The sequence below is a fragment of the Notechis scutatus genome, unplaced genomic scaffold (assembly GCF_049901735.1).
Source record: "Notechis scutatus isolate UNSWTSFEM ecotype Mainland unplaced genomic scaffold, rNotScu1.2 NSCUSCF28, whole genome shotgun sequence".
NCBI classification, from domain to species: Eukaryota; Metazoa; Chordata; class Lepidosauria; order Squamata; family Elapidae; genus Notechis; species Notechis scutatus.
The window spans coordinates 9,667-29,565 of record NW_028263152.1 but is presented as its reverse complement, the minus strand read 5'-3'; positions in this window follow the sequence as shown (position 1 = coordinate 29,565).

Below are 19,899 nucleotides of genomic sequence, written 5' to 3'. Positions count from 1 at the left end.
AAAAATTACAGATATACCCCTGGGGTCACTGTTTTGTTGTGGTTGTGGTCCTTCCTCCCAGTCAGGGCAAGTCCAGAAAGTGATGCTGGGGAAGAGAGTTCAACACCCAGGGGATTGACTTCTGCTGTCCTTCAACATGGCCTCTTGTCTCCAGGATTGCTGGGGAAGGTCACCCAGAGCTATGGAGTTTGGTGCCGCTTCTAAGGTAATGCCATTTAACTGTAGCGTTGCCTGTCTTCTAATGACAATCAGCACCCTTGATCTCTGCCCCAGGTTAAGAGTAGACCCTGTTTGGAATTCTGTTTTATGTCATAATCCCATATATTGATCTTAATTGCAGCCGGTTTTAAAATTGCTTGTTCCTGAAATGAAATTTCATTTCCCATCTTTTCTAGCAATAAATATCTCTATATTTATTTATCCATCCATATCTATCTCTATCTATCTCTATCATCACTCTATATCTACTCATCCATCTCTATCTATCTATCTATCTATCTATCTATCTATCTATCTATCTATCTATCTATCTATCTATCTACCCATCCATCCAAATCTCTCTCTCTCTCTCTCTCTCTCCCTCCTGCCAGGCGTTGGGAGGAAGGAAGGAGGGAGGGGCTGCTTCCCAAGGGTTTTTTCCAGGTCCTCCGGGTGGATCTCTGTCCTGCCCGGATCGAGTGGTTACCCATGCGGGCCTCCCAAAGGCCTGGACTCCAGCCCCCATCGTCCTCAGCCCCAGCCGTGCCCTTAGCAGAGGCCCCAAAGGGAGGCCCAGCGGAGGCTCTTCTGTCCCCCAGGGAGGAGCCAGGGGGCTCAGGGGTCCCAGCCAGAGAGCAGCGGCCACGGAGGAGGAGGAGGAGGAGGATTTGCGACCGGAAAGCCTCACTCAGGATCCAGGGAGCTTGGGCAACTCTGCCTGAGCCTGAAGGGCCAGGAAGGGGCCGGATTCACAGGGCGACCCAGGCTTGGCTCCAGGGCGGCTCAGGGCGGCCTCAGAACCAGCTGGGGTGGCTCCCAAACCAGGATCCGGGTCTTTAGGGGATATTGAGGGTCAGTCCAATTCACGGTGGCATGTTTCACTTCTGATGGCCATAAGAAACCACGTTTTCTACATTCTGCAAGCCGGCCAATGACTGAGGGTCTCTTCAGGGGTCTCTGTTGTTTCTCAAAATGGAGGCAACGCGTGGAGAGAGGTTGGTCTGCATGAGTGTTTTTCAAACTTGAAGAGGAATGGACTTCAACCCCCAGAGTTCCCCACCCAATAATGCATGGACTTCATCATGCTGGGCAAGGAATTCTGGGAATTAAAGTCCCTTCATCTCCAAGTTCCAAGTTTGGAAAATGCTGGTATACCTTTTTCCCTGAGGTGAGGAGTTAAAGCCCTGCACCAAGACTTGGCTAACTCACAGGTTGCTGAATATGTTTTCTTTCTTTCTCTGTGTCTCCCTCCCTCCCTCTCCCACTCTCCCTCCCAGGTAACCCCAGATCCCCCTCTGAAGACCCGGCCCTGCTTGGCTTCTTCCTGACAGGAGCCTCTCCTGGAAAGAAACGGAGCCCAAGTGAGGCTGGAGAAACCCCGGGGCTGCGTCCCCCCAGCATTCAACTCATAAACCAGGTTAGTCTCTTCCCAGAAATGGGAGCCTCCCTCAAATCCCTTCCTCTTTCCTAGCCCTCTCTGTGGATCTGGGCTTTGCTTTCCCCTGAGTGCCCCATGTATGAAAAAAAGTGGCAGTGGAACATGGGACTTGGGCTTCCCTCTTCCCAGGACTTGCCTGGCCTCTACATCGGAAAAAGAGGCAGGGGAACTATTTGGATTTTGGCACTAAATAGGCATAATTAAATGCTGAAGTTGAACGTGTTAAAAAGAAAGAATAGCTAATAACTGGAATTAATGAAATTAATGAAAGTTTAAAAAGGGAAAAAGGGAAAAGAAAGGGTGGAACGTGGAAACGTGAGCCCGCCACTTAATGGCAAAGGGAAAATTTCAGTGACTCTTTGAAAAGTGCTTGGTCTTTTTAAAATTGGAATTTGAAAGGAAACAAAAGGAATTCCATTATAATAAAATAAAAACCCTGAAAAGTGAAATACTAGAATATTACAAGGGAAAAAAGATACATGAAGAAATTGCCCTGGGATTATTTGGTGACTTTGGGAAAAAGTTGGAAAAGAAATCAACAGAAGGAAGCTGGAAACAAAGATTTATGGACACTGACTGTTGAAATTTAATATAAGGGACGCTGGTTGCAATAAACTACTAGACAATTGCATTGGACATAAATATTAAAGAAAGGAAAATAAAAGAAGTAGTAGTGTACAAAATGGGAGAAATGTGTGTGGAAATAAAATTGGAACAACAAAATAGGAAGGAAATGATGAAAGAAAGCTTGGAAATGTACAGCATTATACTACAAAAATTAGAAATGGTAATGCAGATTATAAAGGAAAAAAGGGGAATTAAGAGAAAGGACCAGAAAATGATGGGAAGTAGAAAGCAAACAACAATGAAAAAAATTATACAGTCAGGAGAATGAAAGACAATGGGTAGAAGAAGAACAGGAAGGGGGATTCTGCAAGGTAACGTGTCGTCATATATAAGAACATAGATTTAAAAATGGAAAAGAATGGAACTGATATTTTTCTTTTAAGGATTATTGTTAAACCAGACATAGATTTAATTGAAATAGATATGGAAATGGGAATTTACTGTTAAGAATTGTTAGGTATAACATTGATACCAAATATGGTTTGGGTGAATAAATATATAAAACTTAGATATCATGGTTTAAGTGCTTATCACTTTAAGCACAATGCAGCAGGCAATTAGCCGATTAAGGGTGCGGTTAGAAGTTACAATATAAGGAAGCATTAGAAGCTGGAAAACTTACTGTCTCTGGCTGGCTGTAACTGTGTGCTGCTGCGACTAACTGTGATTACTGACTGTGAGTGCCTGTGACTGAACTGTTATTGTTTGCTACTGTTTGCTGATTACTGCGTAATTCTACTGAATATCCAGCGTTTGTTTCTCTGGAGAGTGAAACCGGAGGAGGAGAAAATATCTTTATCGGCTGATAAAGATATTGCAAGGACTCTTAACTTGGACTATACTAGTGAGTCTTACTGGATGGAAATACTGTGAATGACTTAATGGACTGAATGACAATGCTTAAACTCTAACTGGATTAAAAACTATTTAAACTACAAACAGTGTTTGTGTTCAGTGTGTGTATACTCTGGGGCCCTTCCGCTCTTCTTTGGTTGCCTGGCTTGACTACTGCTGCAATACTCTTCTAGGGGTTAATTCCCAAACCCTAACATTGGTTATGGGCCCAGCAGCATAGTCTAACTAACCAGGATATAGCAGAGAGAGTTGGTGTGAGTTGCACATTACTGTAAAAACAAACTGTTTTAATTAGTTTAAAATAGTCAAAATATCTGAAGAGTAATGGCACAAGTAAATTTGTCACAACTGTCCATGATATCCAGGCTGGATGGAACAAACTATGTTTCATGGTCAATGAAATGTAGTTTACTTCTACGCAGAGAAGGTTTGTGGGACATTATAGCAAACCCACCAGATGTGAGTAGCTGGGATCCTGCTAATGATGATGATAAAGAAAAGTTACAAGACTTTAAACTAAAAAATGAGCAGGCTTTATGCATCATAGGACTGACTCTCTGTGATCAGCAGCTTGTCCATATTCGTGGAGAAGAAAATGCTGCAAACTGCTGGGAGAACCTCAGGAAGATTTATGTTCGGGACAGTGTAGGAGCACATATAAATCTTACACGGAAGCTTTTTCGAACGCATCTTCAGAGGAATGGAGATATGTTAGTTCATTTAAACTGTATGAAGAGCATTTTTCAAGATTTGCAAGAAAAAGAGATTATATTTAATGAACTGCAACAAGTCTACATAATATTATCTTCATTAGATCAAAGCTATGATGACTATGTGACTTCGTTGGAAGTATTGCCAAAAGAAAGCCTCTCATTAACCGAGATTATAGGCAGGCTACTAGAAGAAGCCAGAAGAAGGCGTGAGCGTGACGAGCTGAGAGAAGATAAGAAAGAAGAGAAATTATCTTCAAAGCTTGTAAGAAACCAGCAAAGCAAAGTAAAGCACCTGGAAGAAGAGAATTTATCTTCAACGGCATACACAATTAAAAAGTGTTTTAATTGTGGAGGCAGAGGACATTTGGCAAGATTTTGCAAAAAGAGAAAAAGCCAGAATGTAAAAAAGCCAAAGAAAGCATTTGAACTAGCCACGTTTGGCAACTCTGATGTGAAGAATAATTTATGGGTGGTTGACAGTGGCGCATCCCACTGCATCACAAGAGATAAGACAAAATTTATAAAAATGTCTACAAGTTCTCAACATATATCTCTTGCCAACGGCTGGAACCTGAAAGCGAAAGGTCAAGGTTTTGCACGTTGTCCGTACATAAACCAGGATATAAAAATGTTGTATGTACCGCAACTAAAGTTTAATTTGCTTTCAGTAAGGGTATTAGATAAATTAGGTTATGTAATTACTTTTAAAGATAATAATTGCATAATTGAAAAAGATAACAAAAGGGTAACTGCAGCTTTAAATGGAACATTATATGTATTAGATAATAGTAAGAAAGGGGAGGCTCAAACTGTATTTAATAATATAAAGCCTCATGAAGAATGTATCCATTTATTGCATAGGCGTTTGGGGCATGTAAATTTTAAAATGCTAAAACGTACAGTTGAGTTATCTGAAGGAATAAGGTTAAAACCTTGTGATAAATATTTACGTTGTAATGTTTGCTGTGAAGATAAGAGCAAGGTATTGCCTGCAAATAGGCTAAATGGTTTCAAAACAAAAGAACCTTTAGAAGTAGTATTTGCAGACATAATAGGTCCAAAGAAACCCAGTATGGGGGGTGCTAGATATATACTGAGCATAATGGACCATTATTCTAGATATGGGTTTTGCTATTTAATGAAAAGCAAAACTGAAACATATCAACATTTTTTCAATTGGCTTAGGTTTGCTGAAAGAAAGTCTAAACGACAACTGATAACCCTGGTGACAGATAATGGCACGGAATTTATTAATAACAAATTCCAGAACAGACTTAAGGTAGCTGGAATAGAGCATAAGAAGTCTGCTCCATACAGGCCAGAACATAACGCTTTTATTGAAAGAAGAGGCCAAACACTACAGGCAATGGTTAGAACAATGTTAACTGATTCTGGGTTACCTGATTCTTTGTGGGGGGAGGCTACAATGTGTGCTAATAACATATTGAACAACGTTGTTAATACAACAACAGGTGAAATTCCATTCACCAGATGGCATGGAAGGAAACCTGATCTAAGTTACCTGCACACATTTGGTGCACCAGCATGGGTGCATATTCCTGCACAACTCAGAAAAAAAGGGCAACATAGAGCTAAAAGATTTTTCTTCGTTGGTTATCAGGCAAACCATAGGGCATATAGATTTTGGGAGAAAGGCACATCTAAAGTGTTATGTAGTGCTAGTGCCCAATTTCTAGAACATGAAGGATGGGAGAAATTAGAACAGGATGCCAATAAAGATGTAATTATTGAATCCTATAGAAATCCCATTAGTTATCCCTGTAACTTTAAAAATAAAGTAAAGAGACAAATACAGGATGAAATAGTGCCCATAAAGGAAGAAACAGATTTTATAGCTGAACAGGATGAGGAAGATGAACAGGTAGTAGTTCAACAAAGTCCTCCTGTAAGCCCTGTAATTCCCAGAAGAACTACACGTGTATCTAGACCGCCTGATAGGTACCAGGCTAACACAGTGTGCCAGATTAATCAAGTTCCTAATTCTGTTGAAGAAATTAAAAAGTATCCTAATAAGGAAAAAGAAAGTTGGTATGCAGCAATGAATAAGGAAATGAATTCATTAAGAGATATGAAAGTGTATGAAAATGCCAAATTACCTGTAGGAAAGAAATCCATTGGCTGCAAATGGATATTTAAGGTAAAAACAGATAAAGATGGTAATTTAATCCATAAGGCAAGGTTAGTAGCCCAAGGTTTTAGGCAGAATGCCAATGACTACGATGAGGTGTTTGCACCTAGTCTTAAGGCAGCAACCTTGAGAGCAGCATTAGTGTGGGCAGCTAGTAAAAACTATATAGTTAACCATCTAGATGTGGAAACTGCTTACTTGCACGCCCCATTAAAACATATTATTTATATGAAAAAACCTGTTGGTATTAAAAGTGAAAATAAGGATAATAATGATTGTTGGTTGTTAAAGAAAAGCCTCTATGGTCTTAAACAATCAGGCTATGAATGGAACCAGTATATTGTAAAGGAACTAGACAATATAGGATTTAAAGCTGGTTTAGCCGATCCATGTCTGTTTAAGAGGGAGACAAATGGGAAAGTATCATTATTATTACTATTCACAGATGACATTGCATTGATAACTGAAACTAATGATGAAGCAAATAAAATAATAGCATCATTAGGAAAGAGAATAAAGATCAAGCAATTAGGGAGATAAAGAAGTATCTCGGTTTGAATATAAAGAAAACACGGAAAGGTTTTAAGATATCTCAGGAAGATAAGATAAGCAAATTACTAAAAGATTACAAGATGGAGCTTTGTAAGCCAGCTAAGACTCCAATGAGTCAGGAGTTTAGCAACACTGATGTACAAAGCCCTGAGTTTGATAAGGTGATTTATCAATCTTTAATTGGTAGTTTGAGTTATATTAGTAATTGGTCTAGACCAGATATATCGTACTGTGTGAATCAGTTGGCTAGATTCAATTCTGCACCATGTGAAAGACACTGGATTGCAGCTAAGAGGATATTAAGATATCTTAAAAAGACAATGAATTATTCATTGTATTTAGAACCAAAGGGTGATTTAATTCTGTGTGCTTATGCAGATGCTAGCTTTGCATCAGAAAGAGACACTAGAAAGTCGACTTCAGGAACAGCCATAATGCTGGGTAAGACATTAATAGGCTGGAAGTCAATAAGACAACAGCATATAAGTTTGTCTACTATGGAGGCAGAATTCTCCTGTTTATCATTGTTATGTACAGAATTAATAATGTATAAACAAATGTTAATTGATATAGGTATAACTGTAGATTATCCTATAATTATACATGAAGATAATCAGGCAGCAATTCAAATGGCCACAAATATTGGAGTAAAAACAAGGAGCAAGCATACAGATCTAAGATACCTAAACGTGAGACAATCTGTAAGAAGTAAGATGATTCAGCTAGAGTACTGTATGTCGGAGGACAATTTAGCTGATAATTTTACTAAAGCCCAAGGTGCCAGTAAGCACCAGGAGAGTTGTGAAAAATATGGGATAAGATTGTAAGGTATTATATATTTATTTCACCCAAAAGGGGAGTATGTTAGGTATAACATTGATACCAAATATGGTTTGGGTGAATAAATATATAAAACTTAGATATCATGGTTTAAGTGCTTATCACTTTAAGCACAATGCAGCAGGCAATTAGCCGATTAAGGGTGCGGTTAGAAGTTACAATATAAGGAAGCATTAGAAGCTGGAAAACTTACTGTCTCTGGCTGGCTGTAACTGTGTGCTGCTGCGACTAACTGTGATTACTGACTGTGAGTGCCTGTGACTGAACTGTTATTGTTTGCTACTGTTTGCTGATTACTGCGTAATTCTACTGAATATCCAGCGTTTGTTTCTCTGGAGAGTGAAACCGGAGGAGGAGAAAATATCTTTATCGGCTGATAAAGATATTGCAAGGACTCTTAACTTGGACTATACTAGTGAGTCTTACTGGATGGAAATACTGTGAATGACTTAATGGACTGAATGACAATGCTTAAACTCTAACTGGATTAAAAACTATTTAAACTACAAACAGTGTTTGTGTTCAGTGTGTGTATACTCTGGGGCCCTTCCGCTCTTCTTTGGTTGCCTGGCTTGACTACTGCTGCAATACTCTTCTAGGGGTTAATTCCCAAACCCTAACATTGGTTATGGGCCCAGCAGCATAGTCTAACTAACCAGGATATAGCAGAGAGAGTTGGTGTGAGTTGCACATTACTGTAAAAACAAACTGTTTTAATTAGTTTAAAATAGTCAAAATATCTGAAGAGTAATGGCACAAGTAAATTTGTCACAACTGTCCATGATATCCAGGCTGGATGGAACAAACTATGTTTCATGGTCAATGAAATGTAGTTTACTTCTACGCAGAGAAGGTTTGTGGGACATTATAGCAAACCCACCAGATGTGAGTAGCTGGGATCCTGCTAATGATGATGATAAAGAAAAGTTACAAGACTTTAAACTAAAAATGAGCAGGCTTTATGCATCATAGGACTGACTCTCTGTGATCAGCAGCTTGTCCATATTCGTGGAGAAGAAAATGCTGCAAACTGCTGGGAGAACCTCAGGAAGATTTATGTTCGGGACAGTGTAGGAGCACATATAAATCTTACACGGAAGCTTTTTCGAACGCATCTTCAGAGGAATGGAGATATGTTAGTTCATTTAAACTGTATGAAGAGCATTTTTCAAGATTTGCAAGAAAAAGAGATTATATTTAATGAACTGCAACAAGTCTACATAATATTATCTTCATTAGATCAAAGCTATGATGACTATGTGACTTCGTTGGAAGTATTGCCAAAAGAAAGCCTCTCATTAACCGAGATTATAGGCAGGCTACTAGAAGAAGCCAGAAGAAGGCGTGAGCGTGACGAGCTGAGAGAAGATAAGAAAGAAGAGAAATTATCTTCAAAGCTTGTAAGAAACCAGCAAAGCAAAGTAAAGCACCTGGAAGAAGAGAATTTATCTTCAACGGCATACACAATTAAAAAGTGTTTTAATTGTGGAGGCAGAGGACATTTGGCAAGATTTTGCAAAAAGAGAAAAAGCCAGAATGTAAAAAAGCCAAAGAAAGCATTTGAACTAGCCACGTTTGGCAACTCTGATGTGAAGAATAATTTATGGGTGGTTGACAGTGGCGCATCCCACTGCATCACAAGAGATAAGACAAAATTTATAAAAATGTCTACAAGTTCTCAACATATATCTCTTGCCAACGGCTGGAACCTGAAAGCGAAAGGTCAAGGTTTTGCACGTTGTCCGTACATAAACCAGGATATAAAAATGTTGTATGTACCGCAACTAAAGTTTAATTTGCTTTCAGTAAGGGTATTAGATAAATTAGGTTATGTAATTACTTTTAAAGATAATAATTGCATAATTGAAAAGATAACAAAAGGGTAACTGCAGCTTTAAATGGAACATTATATGTATTAGATAATAGTAAGAAAGGGGAGGCTCAAACTGTATTTAATAATATAAAGCCTCATGAAGAATGTATCCATTTATTGCATAGGCGTTTGGGGCATGTAAATTTTAAAATGCTAAAACGTACAGTTGAGTTATCTGAAGGAATAAGGTTAAAACCTTGTGATAAATATTTACGTTGTAATGTTTGCTGTGAAGATAAGAGCAAGGTATTGCCTGCAAATAGGCTAAATGGTTTCAAAACAAAAGAACCTTTAGAAGTAGTATTTGCAGACATAATAGGTCCAAAGAAACCCAGTATGGGGGTGCTAGATATATACTGAGCATAATGGACCATTATTCTAGATATGGGTTTTGCTATTTAATGAAAAGCAAAACTGAAACATATCAACATTTTTTCAATTGGCTTAGGTTTGCTGAAAGAAAGTCTAAACGACAACTGATAACCCTGGTGACAGATAATGGCACGGAATTTATTAATAACAAATTCCAGAACAGACTTAAGGTAGCTGGAATAGAGCATAAGAAGTCTGCTCCATACAGGCCAGAACATAACGCTTTTATTGAAAGAAGAGGCCAAACACTACAGGCAATGGTTAGAACAATGTTAACTGATTCTGGGTTACCTGATTCTTTGTGGGGGAGGCTACAATGTGTGCTAATAACATATTGAACAACGTTGTTAATACAACAACAGGTGAAATTCCATTCACCAGATGGCATGGAAGGAAACCTGATCTAAGTTACCTGCACACATTTGGTGCACCAGCATGGGTGCATATTCCTGCACAACTCAGAAAAAAAGGGCAACATAGAGCTAAAAGATTTTTCTTCGTTGGTTATCAGGCAAACCATAGGGCATATAGATTTTGGGAGAAAGGCACATCTAAAGTGTTATGTAGTGCTAGTGCCCAATTTCTAGAACATGAAGGATGGGAGAAATTAGAACAGGATGCCAATAAAGATGTAATTATTGAATCCTATAGAAATCCCATTAGTTATCCCTGTAACTTTAAAAATAAAGTAAAGAGACAAATACAGGATGAAATAGTGCCCATAAAGGAAGAAACAGATTTTATAGCTGAACAGGATGAGGAAGATGAACAGGTAGTAGTTCAACAAAGTCCTCCTGTAAGCCCTGTAATTCCCAGAAGAACTACACGTGTATCTAGACCGCCTGATAGGTACCAGGCTAACACAGTGTGCCAGATTAATCAAGTTCCTAATTCTGTTGAAGAAATTAAAAAGTATCCTAATAAGGAAAAAGAAAGTTGGTATGCAGCAATGAATAAGGAAATGAATTCATTAAGAGATATGAAAGTGTATGAAAATGCCAAATTACCTGTAGGAAAGAAATCCATTGGCTGCAAATGGATATTTAAGGTAAAAACAGATAAAGATGGTAATTTAATCCATAAGGCAAGGTTAGTAGCCCAAGGTTTTAGGCAGAATGCCAATGACTACGATGAGGTGTTTGCACCTAGTCTTAAGGCAGCAACCTTGAGAGCAGCATTAGTGTGGGCAGCTAGTAAAAACTATATAGTTAACCATCTAGATGTGGAAACTGCTTACTTGCACGCCCCATTAAAACATATTATTTATATGAAAAAACCTGTTGGTATTAAAAGTGAAAATAAGGATAATAATGATTGTTGGTTGTTAAAGAAAAGCCTCTATGGTCTTAAACAATCAGGCTATGAATGGAACCAGTATATTGTAAAGGAACTAGACAATATAGGATTTAAAGCTGGTTTAGCCGATCCATGTCTGTTTAAGAGGGAGACAAATGGGAAAGTATCATTATTATTACTATTCACAGATGACATTGCATTGATAACTGAAACTAATGATGAAGCAAATAAAATAATAGCATCATTAGGAAAGAGAATAAAGATCAAGCAATTAGGGAGATAAAGAAGTATCTCGGTTTGAATATAAAGAAAACACGGAAAGGTTTTAAGATATCTCAGGAAGATAAGATAAGCAAATTACTAAAAGATTACAAGATGGAGCTTTGTAAGCCAGCTAAGACTCCAATGAGTCAGGAGTTTAGCAACACTGATGTACAAAGCCCTGAGTTTGATAAGGTGATTTATCAATCTTTAATTGGTAGTTTGAGTTATATTAGTAATTGGTCTAGACCAGATATATCGTACTGTGTGAATCAGTTGGCTAGATTCAATTCTGCACCATGTGAAAGACACTGGATTGCAGCTAAGAGGATATTAAGATATCTTAAAAAGACAATGAATTATTCATTGTATTTAGAACCAAAGGGTGATTTAATTCTGTGTGCTTATGCAGATGCTAGCTTTGCATCAGAAAGAGACACTAGAAAGTCGACTTCAGGAACAGCCATAATGCTGGGTAAGACATTAATAGGCTGGAAGTCAATAAGACAACAGCATATAAGTTTGTCTACTATGGAGGCAGAATTCTCCTGTTTATCATTGTTATGTACAGAATTAATAATGTATAAACAAATGTTAATTGATATAGGTATAACTGTAGATTATCCTATAATTATACATGAAGATAATCAGGCAGCAATTCAAATGGCCACAAATATTGGAGTAAAAACAAGGAGCAAGCATACAGATCTAAGATACCTAAACGTGAGACAATCTGTAAGAAGTAAGATGATTCAGCTAGAGTACTGTATGTCGGAGGACAATTTAGCTGATAATTTTACTAAAGCCCAAGGTGCCAGTAAGCACCAGGAGAGTTGTGAAAAATATGGGATAAGATTGTAAAGGTATTATATATTTATTTCACCCAAAAGGGGAGTATGTTAGGTATAACATTGATACCAAATATGGTTTGGGTGAATAAATATATAAAACTTAGATATCATGGTTTAAGTGCTTATCACTTTAAGCACAATGCAGCAGGCAATTAGCCGATTAAGGGTGCGGTTAGAAGTTACAATATAAGGAAGCATTAGAAGCTGGAAAACTTACTGTCTCTGGCTGGCTGTAACTGTGTGCTGCTGCGACTAACTGTGATTACTGACTGTGAGTGCCTGTGACTGAACTGTTATTGTTTGCTACTGTTTGCTGATTACTGCGTAATTCTACTGAATATCCAGCGTTTGTTTCTCTGGAGAGTGAAACCGGAGGAGGAGAAAATATCTTTATCGGCTGATAAAGATATTGCAAGGACTCTTAACTTGGACTATACTAGTGAGTCTTACTGGATGGAAATACTGTGAATGACTTAATGGACTGAATGACAATGCTTAAACTCTAACTGGATTAAAAACTATTTAAACTACAAACAGTGTTTGTGTTCAGTGTGTGTATACTCTGGGGCCCTTCCGCTCTTCTTTGGTTGCCTGGCTTGACTACTGCTGCAATACTCTTCTAGGGGTTAATTCCCAAACCCTAACAAGAATATTAATTTATATTTAATAAAGCAGTGAATAAAGTTAAAATGAGATGAGAATTGTAATGGAAAGACTATTATCAGTTTCTAAAATTAATTGAATAAATATTTTTGAAATAGATGATTCAGAATGTAATTGAGAAAAAAAACACCATGCGGAATCTGACACACACATACATAAATACATGTGTGATATGTAGTAGTTAGTTATTAATATAGAATGTGATAATTAAAAAATGACTATACTATGGTAAAACTTTGTAATGATTTAAAGGGAATAAATTGGGGGAGTGTATAAGGCAAAGGGGTGGCAAGCTCGAATTGACAATTAAAGGGGACATCTGGATTATTAGAATTAGGATGGAACCTATTGAACAATGAATGGAATAATAGTATGTGATGAAATTGCAAATGTGACAGATAAAAGTAAATATATGTACTGAATATAGAAATGAAATAAGAACCTTAGATAATACTGTAAAACAAGATATGAGAATATTTAAAGAAAAAATGAAATAAGTTATGATATGAATTGGAATTGGATAAGTGTAATGAATATAAGAATATTTGAGAATATTTAAAGGAAAATGGAATAAGTAATAATACGATATGAAATTGAACACGAAAGATGAATATGTAACTATGGTCATTTTGTATTGAAATGTAAAAACCTGGAACCACGCTCTTCACTAAGAGATGTTTTTTAAAAATATAAAAATAAAAAAAATATTAAAACAAAAGAAAGGGAGGCAGGGGAACATGGGATATGGGTTTCTGCTCCCCCGGGTCTCAAAGAAGGAGGTTGAAAGAGGATTTTTCATGTCTGTTTTCCATCTGCAACACGAAGCTCCTGAGCTCCTCTTCCTTCCCTCCCTTCCCCACATGGGGTGAGAGGCTGCCTTGATTTCTCCATCTCTTTTCACTTGGTTGTCTCTGACTTCTCCCTCTCTGTGCATGTGTTTGTTTTTGGGTGTGATTTTTTTCAACTATGCAAAGTTCTGATAACTAGTTTTTCATTAAAGTTCATTTTATTCTTGGAATCTGGCCACACTATTACATCAACCCCTTTGTGAAGGTGTCACTGAGCATCTGTTTTCAAAATAAAGAAAATGTTGCTTCCATTTCACACCTGTGACATGCTCAGACATTAACTGTCTCCCGGGATTGTCTCTTTAACCACGATGCCAACAAATGTCACACTTCTTTTTGTCTTCATCCACAGGTGCCGTGTATTCCCTCTGGGGCCAATTTCAAGACTGAAGCTCCCAAACCTCTCCATTCCAGATGACGGATTTAATTCGATCTCTGCCCCTGTCATTATGAACCACATAGGGATTATTTCCCTTTCATTTCCCTGCAGAGAAAGGCCCAACAAACTCTGAGTGCAAGAACCAGCTGACTTATCCAGGGATCCCTCCTGAGAGGGAGAATTATGATCAAAGTTTCGGCTCTGCTCTGTGGCCGAATCCTCCCGGGAGACTCTGGGCAGAGACAGGGAGTCTGTGGCAGCTTCTCTCTTCTCCCCTGGATGGAAACTTTCCTGCTGGAGAACTTGGCTTCAGGCAAAAGTTTCATTGAACAATTTGAGAACTTTGAACTTCTCTCCTCCTTAAAGATCAGGGCTGCCTGGATCCCTTCCCAGCAAAGTTTGCTCCCTGGGGAAAAGAAGGGCAAATGGAGCCCCCAAGAAGCCCCTTCTCCATCTCTCTGTCCTTACAATTCAAGGGCTGAAAGTTTCTCCTCCCCCACAAGTCCCTCTTTATGCCCAGGAGGGTTGGGGGTCCTGGCTGTGGTTGGGCAACTCCTTTCCCCCTCTTCCCATTGGGGCGATGGCTGGGCAAACCACCTTTGGGGTCCCTGCAGAGGCAGAAGAGGGAGGCCGCTGGGCAGCCCAACTAGGTTGGTTAGCATTAAAGTTGGACTGCTCAATTTGTGGTCTGTGTGTGTGTGTGTATGAATGCTTCATTGGCCAAGTGTGACTGGACACACAAGGAATCTGTCTTGGTGCAAATGCTCTCAGTGTCCATAAAAGAAAAGATACTTTCGTCAAGAAGCATCAGATACAACACTTAATGATATAGTCAAAGGGTACACAAAGCAATCAAATCATACTAGGAAATAGTCAGTAAAGATCATAAGGATACAAGCAACAAGGTGACAGTCATACAGTTACAAGTGTGTGTGTGTGAGAGAGAGAGAGAGAGAAGTCCAACCACCAATAGACATTCGACACATCCTATAGAGCAGTGGTTCCCAAACTTTTTCGGTCCACTGCCCCCTTGGTGCTACAAACTCATCCTCAGTGCCCCCACCCAGGGGTGGAATTCAAATTTCTGTGGGTGTGGCCTAATTTGAGGGTGTGGTTTGCTGGTCACATGACTGGGTGGGCATGGCTTGCTGGTCATGTGACTGGGTGGGCGTGGCCAGGTGACTGGCAAACCAAATACAAGTGGTCCTCACTTAATGACCGGTTGTTTAGCAAGTGTTCTAATTTATGACTGGCCTCCCCAGAGCTACTTGACCAGTTTTTGGAGTTTTGACAGCTTTAGATCAGGGGTGTAAATCCCACCCCTGCCTGTGTTGGATCAGATCTCTCTCTCTCTCCCACCAACGCCAGAAAGCCACCATCAGTCAAAATTCATATAGTGGCCCACGGGATTTAAAATTATGAGTTTCGTGGTCCCTGAGGTCCAAAAGTTTGGTGACCCCTGATCCAAAGGGATGAGCCTGAGAGAGGAAAAGAGAGAGAGAAAAGAAAGAGAGGAAGAAAATAAAGAGAAAAGGGAAAGAAAGAAAAAGGGACAAAGAAAGAGGGGGGGATGGAAGGAAGGGACAGAAAGAAAAAGAAATAAAAGAAGGATGGAGGGAGGGAGGAGAAAGATAATGGAGATATCTACTCTAGTCCAATCTCCAGCAGGGTTAGAAGGAAGTGTGTGTGTGTGTGTGTGTGTGTGTGTGTGTGTGTGTGTGTGTGTGTGTTCTCCTTGTAATTTACCAGTACATTTTGGTTTTGCCTTCTTCAGAATTGGCACTGTAATACATTGGGGAAAAGGAATTTTTAGGGCAGAGATCTGGTCCAAAGGATCCTGTTTAAAGCCTCAGCAAAATGTGAGAGTTTCCTGATAGTCTTGACCCTGTTTCGTCCACCAAACCTTTAATAGAAGGCAAAGAGGTTTCAATGTGGAAAAGGGCCTCAGTCTAAACTAGGCCTCATTTCCATCTGATGCATCAGGTCTCTCTCTCTCTCTCTCTCCCTCCCTCCTTCCCTCCCTCCCTCTCAGACTGGCTTTGCTCTACTTTCCCGATGTGCCTGCGGGGCCGGCGCTTCGAACATGGATGGATGGATGGATGGATGGAGAGAGAGAGAGAGACAGACAGACAGACAGACAGAGAGGTAGGCAGGCAGGAAGGCAGGCAGGCAAACAGACAGACCTTTTGGATGGATGGATGGATGGACGGACGGACGGATGGACAGACAGACAGAATGCGACAGCGGTGGCACTTTGGGAAAGCGGTGGCAGCGGCTTTTTCCAACGTGCTGCCGCATTTGAGGCACCGGTTCTGGAGCATTACTACAGTCAATGGGTGAACCTGCAGGGCCGGCCGGTGCCTCGAACGCCCCCCTGCCGCCTCTTAGCGTCCCCAAGGGAGAGGGGGGCTAAGAGGCGGCGTTCGAGGTGCTGGCCAGCCCTGCAGTTTCACCCATTGACTAGCACCGCTTCGGAGCCGGCGCCTCCAACGTGGAAGCGGTGGCACGTTCCATGCCCCCACGGCCGCGTTGGATGCGCCGCACCCTGCCGCCTCTTAGCACCCTTCTGCTGGCCCCCTTGGGGATGCTAAGAGATGGCAGGGGGGCGTTCATGGCGCCGGCCCTGCAGGCTCACCCATTGACTGTAGCACCGCTCCGGAGCCAGCGCCTCAATGGGTGAACCTGCAGGCCAGCTGGCGCCTCAAACACCCCCCTGCCGCCTCTTAGTGCCCCCTGCCAGCCCCCTTGCCTCTTAGCGCCCCTAACGCATCCCACCGCCTCCAGGGGCGGTACCGCCCACTTTGGGAACCACTGCTATAGAGTCCATACAGACAGTATATATTCTATACACCCCAGGATTTCTCCCCCCCCAGGGTGGAATCTTGCCAGGCGTGGGAAAATCCGCCGCTCCTTTCCCACGGGAGGGGCGCCCTCCTCCTCTCGCTCTGCCCAAGGGGGAACCCCGAAAGGCCCTTTGGTTTCCCCCCAGCAGCCTCTAGGAACCCCCAAAAAGCCCCCGGCGCTGCCTGAGCCCAAAGTCCCACCATCGCTCCAGGGTCCCCACCCGAGCAGTTCAAGGCGGGGAAAGGGGAGGAGCCCAATCCTGGCCCCGCCTCCCCGCAGGGGGTGCAGAGCAGAGCCGATTCCCATCGCGCGACCCCCGCGCAGAGCCCCGGGAAGCCTCACAGCATCGGGCGCAGAGAGCCTGGAGCAACCGCTGGAGGAGGAAGGAGCATGCGCGAGCGACCCTTGCCCGTAGCTGCTGGAACGGGAGACAATTCCATCCGTTTTCTAAGGAAGGCCGGAAGCAGGCATTCCTTTCCGCTCTAGGACACAACACTCTGGCCTTAACCCTTGCACTGCCCTCGCTGTCGCTGGCGGAGATGACACAAACTACCTAACGCATGAACCACCCATCATCCACTCCCCGCACCCGTCAGGTCTCAATGCCGCTTGAGCTGTGGCGCCAAGGAGGCGAAATCACGTCTCTCCGGCCTCCGGCTCGCAAGGGAGCTGCCATGACAGGGGCGACCACCAGGAGGCTCCTTCCGCAGGCGGCGCAGTCCGGGCAGCCTGCGAGCTTCAGAAGGGAAGTGGGCATGCGCGCCTGCCTCTTGCCCGCTTCTGCTTCTCTCCCTCGCCAGCCTGATGGGAAGGCTCCCGGGGGCGGGGGAGGCGAAGGCTTCATTTCCCCCACCCTTTGCACCCGGACCTCCCCAGCCACACCCGGACCCCAGGAGGTTGCAAATGGGTCTGGTGGGGAGGAGCCTCCCCAGGAAGGGGGTCCCTCCAGAGGGCAGCCTGCAATTGGGGGAAGAGGGGCAGCTGCACCCCCCCAAAAAATACCCTTTAATCTGGAGGGTTTTTCTCCCTAAAGAGATCCCAGATCACTGTGGTCGGCTGGAGAGAGGAAAGGATCTCCCTCAACCACAAGGGAAGCTTCTCCCTGTCTGGAGGGGGCTGAAGGGGGTCCCTGCCATGCCAGCCCCAGGGGGAGGAAAGGGGGTCGCAGGGCAGCAGAGGGGGGAAGTCCCACTGGGAAAGGGGCCTGGGGGCTCTGGACAAGCAGCCCCCAGGAAGGAGGAAGCGCCAGTCTGGGGGCCCCCCCCACTTCAGGGAGGGGGGCTGCCAGGAGGGACCCTGGGAAACGTCGGCTGCCTCCCCTGCCATCTGTGGCCGGACCAGGAGGGGCCCCCCGAGGCTCAGGTGGGGGCGCTGGGGGTCCCTGGAGACGGGAGCTGGGTTTGGGGTGGTGGAGGGGAGGCCTTTGCCCGGCAGAAGAAGGAGGCTCCTTCCTGGGGAGCAGAGCTGCTCAGCCCCCCCCCCCAGCATGTCCTAGGCCTCCCTTCCCCTCTGCTTGGCCCGGATCCCTTCCCTCCTCCCGGCTCAAGACTCAGGGCTGGCAAAAGGGCCGCAGAGGGAGAGGATTCCTTGGCTCCCAGGCCAGGAGAAGGTTGGCATGGGGGGAACACCCCCCAGGCAAGAGGGACCCTCCACAGCCCCCCTCCGAACAGCCACACTGTGTATGTGTCTCTCTCTCTCTGGGGGATCCAAGTGGGGACCCAGCCCAGGTGAGGAAGGGGGCAAAGTCCCAGGAGGCCCCACCTGCCTCCCTTCGTCCCCTCCTGTCCCAGTCGCACTCTGGGCCTTTGGGCGCCATTGGGGGTCTCTGGGTTCAATCCGGCTGCCCCCTTTGGGAAGGAGGCCTCCGAATGAGCCTCTAGAGGGTCCTCAACTTACGACCACAATGGAGCCCAGGATTTCTTTGGCTAAATAATAGATGGTCTTTAAGTGAGTTTTGCCCCATTTTACGACCTTTCTTCTAGCAGTTCTTAAGCAAATCTGGCTTCCCCACTGACTTTGCTTGCCGGAAGGTCCCCAAAGCCGCCCCCTCCATGAGCCCAGGACACTACAACCGTCATAAATAGGAGACAGCTGCCCAATCACGTGACCATGAGGGTGCTGCAGTAATTGTAAGCGTGAGGAACAGCCGAAAGTCCCTTTTTCAGGGCCATTGTGACTTTGAGCGGCCACTAAATGAAGCACTGTGAGTGGAGGCCCACCTGCCGTCTGAGCAGACTCGGCTGTCCTGGCAGCTGCCTCAGCCGAAGACCCAGGATGCTCTCCAAGGGCCGCCCCATGGAGAGAGCGCTGCGGGAGTCCGTCCTGGAGGCGAGCAGGGCGTGAGGGGTCGTGAAGGGAGCCACGTGGCCCAGGAAAGGGGACAGCCCCCAACCACGGCTGCCCCCTGCTCCTCCGGCAGGAGTTGTGGGCCCGGAAGGACCCCCAGATCAGGCCCTGGGTGTGGTGGGGGGTCTGGGCCAGTGCCCCCCCATCCATCCTCCAAGGGGATTCAGTCCCCAAACCAGACAGGCCCCCCCCCCATTCGCTCCTGCCGGGTTCAACCGGAGGTTTTGCCCCCACCCAAAGCGCTGCGACTCCCCCAGCGCCTGGACAAGGACCCTGGTCTCTCCTCCTGGGCCGCCATTGTCCCCCCAAGAGAGAGGAGCCAAGTGGGGGGGCTCCCAGGAGCAAAGTCTCCCCTCGTGGAGGGGCAGGAACTGGGACGGGGCCCCCAGCTGAGGGAGGGGGAGCTTCCCAGGAGCAGGAGGGGCTTCTGGGGGGCAGGAAAGGCCCCTCCAGGCCTCCCTTCTCTCCCCTCTGCAGACTTTTCCCCCTGAGCCCCGTCTTTCCTGCCCCTCCCTCCTTCCCCGAGTCTGACGGGAGGGGGGCCCACTTGGGGCCAGAGAGAAAGCGGCTCCTCTGCTGACCGACAGGCCCAGCCAGGATGCCTGGAACGGTCTGGACGGAGGCAGGTGGGAAACCCGCTCAGGGTCCCCCGAGTCCCAGCAGAGGGGAAGAAATCGGGGGGAGGGTCAGAGAGACCCCCAAAGGAGGTGGACGGGTCTCTCCCCCTTGTCTTTCCATGGGAGTTTCTCTATTGGTGTCCAGGAGTGGGTGGGAATTACTCAGAGCCAAACCCT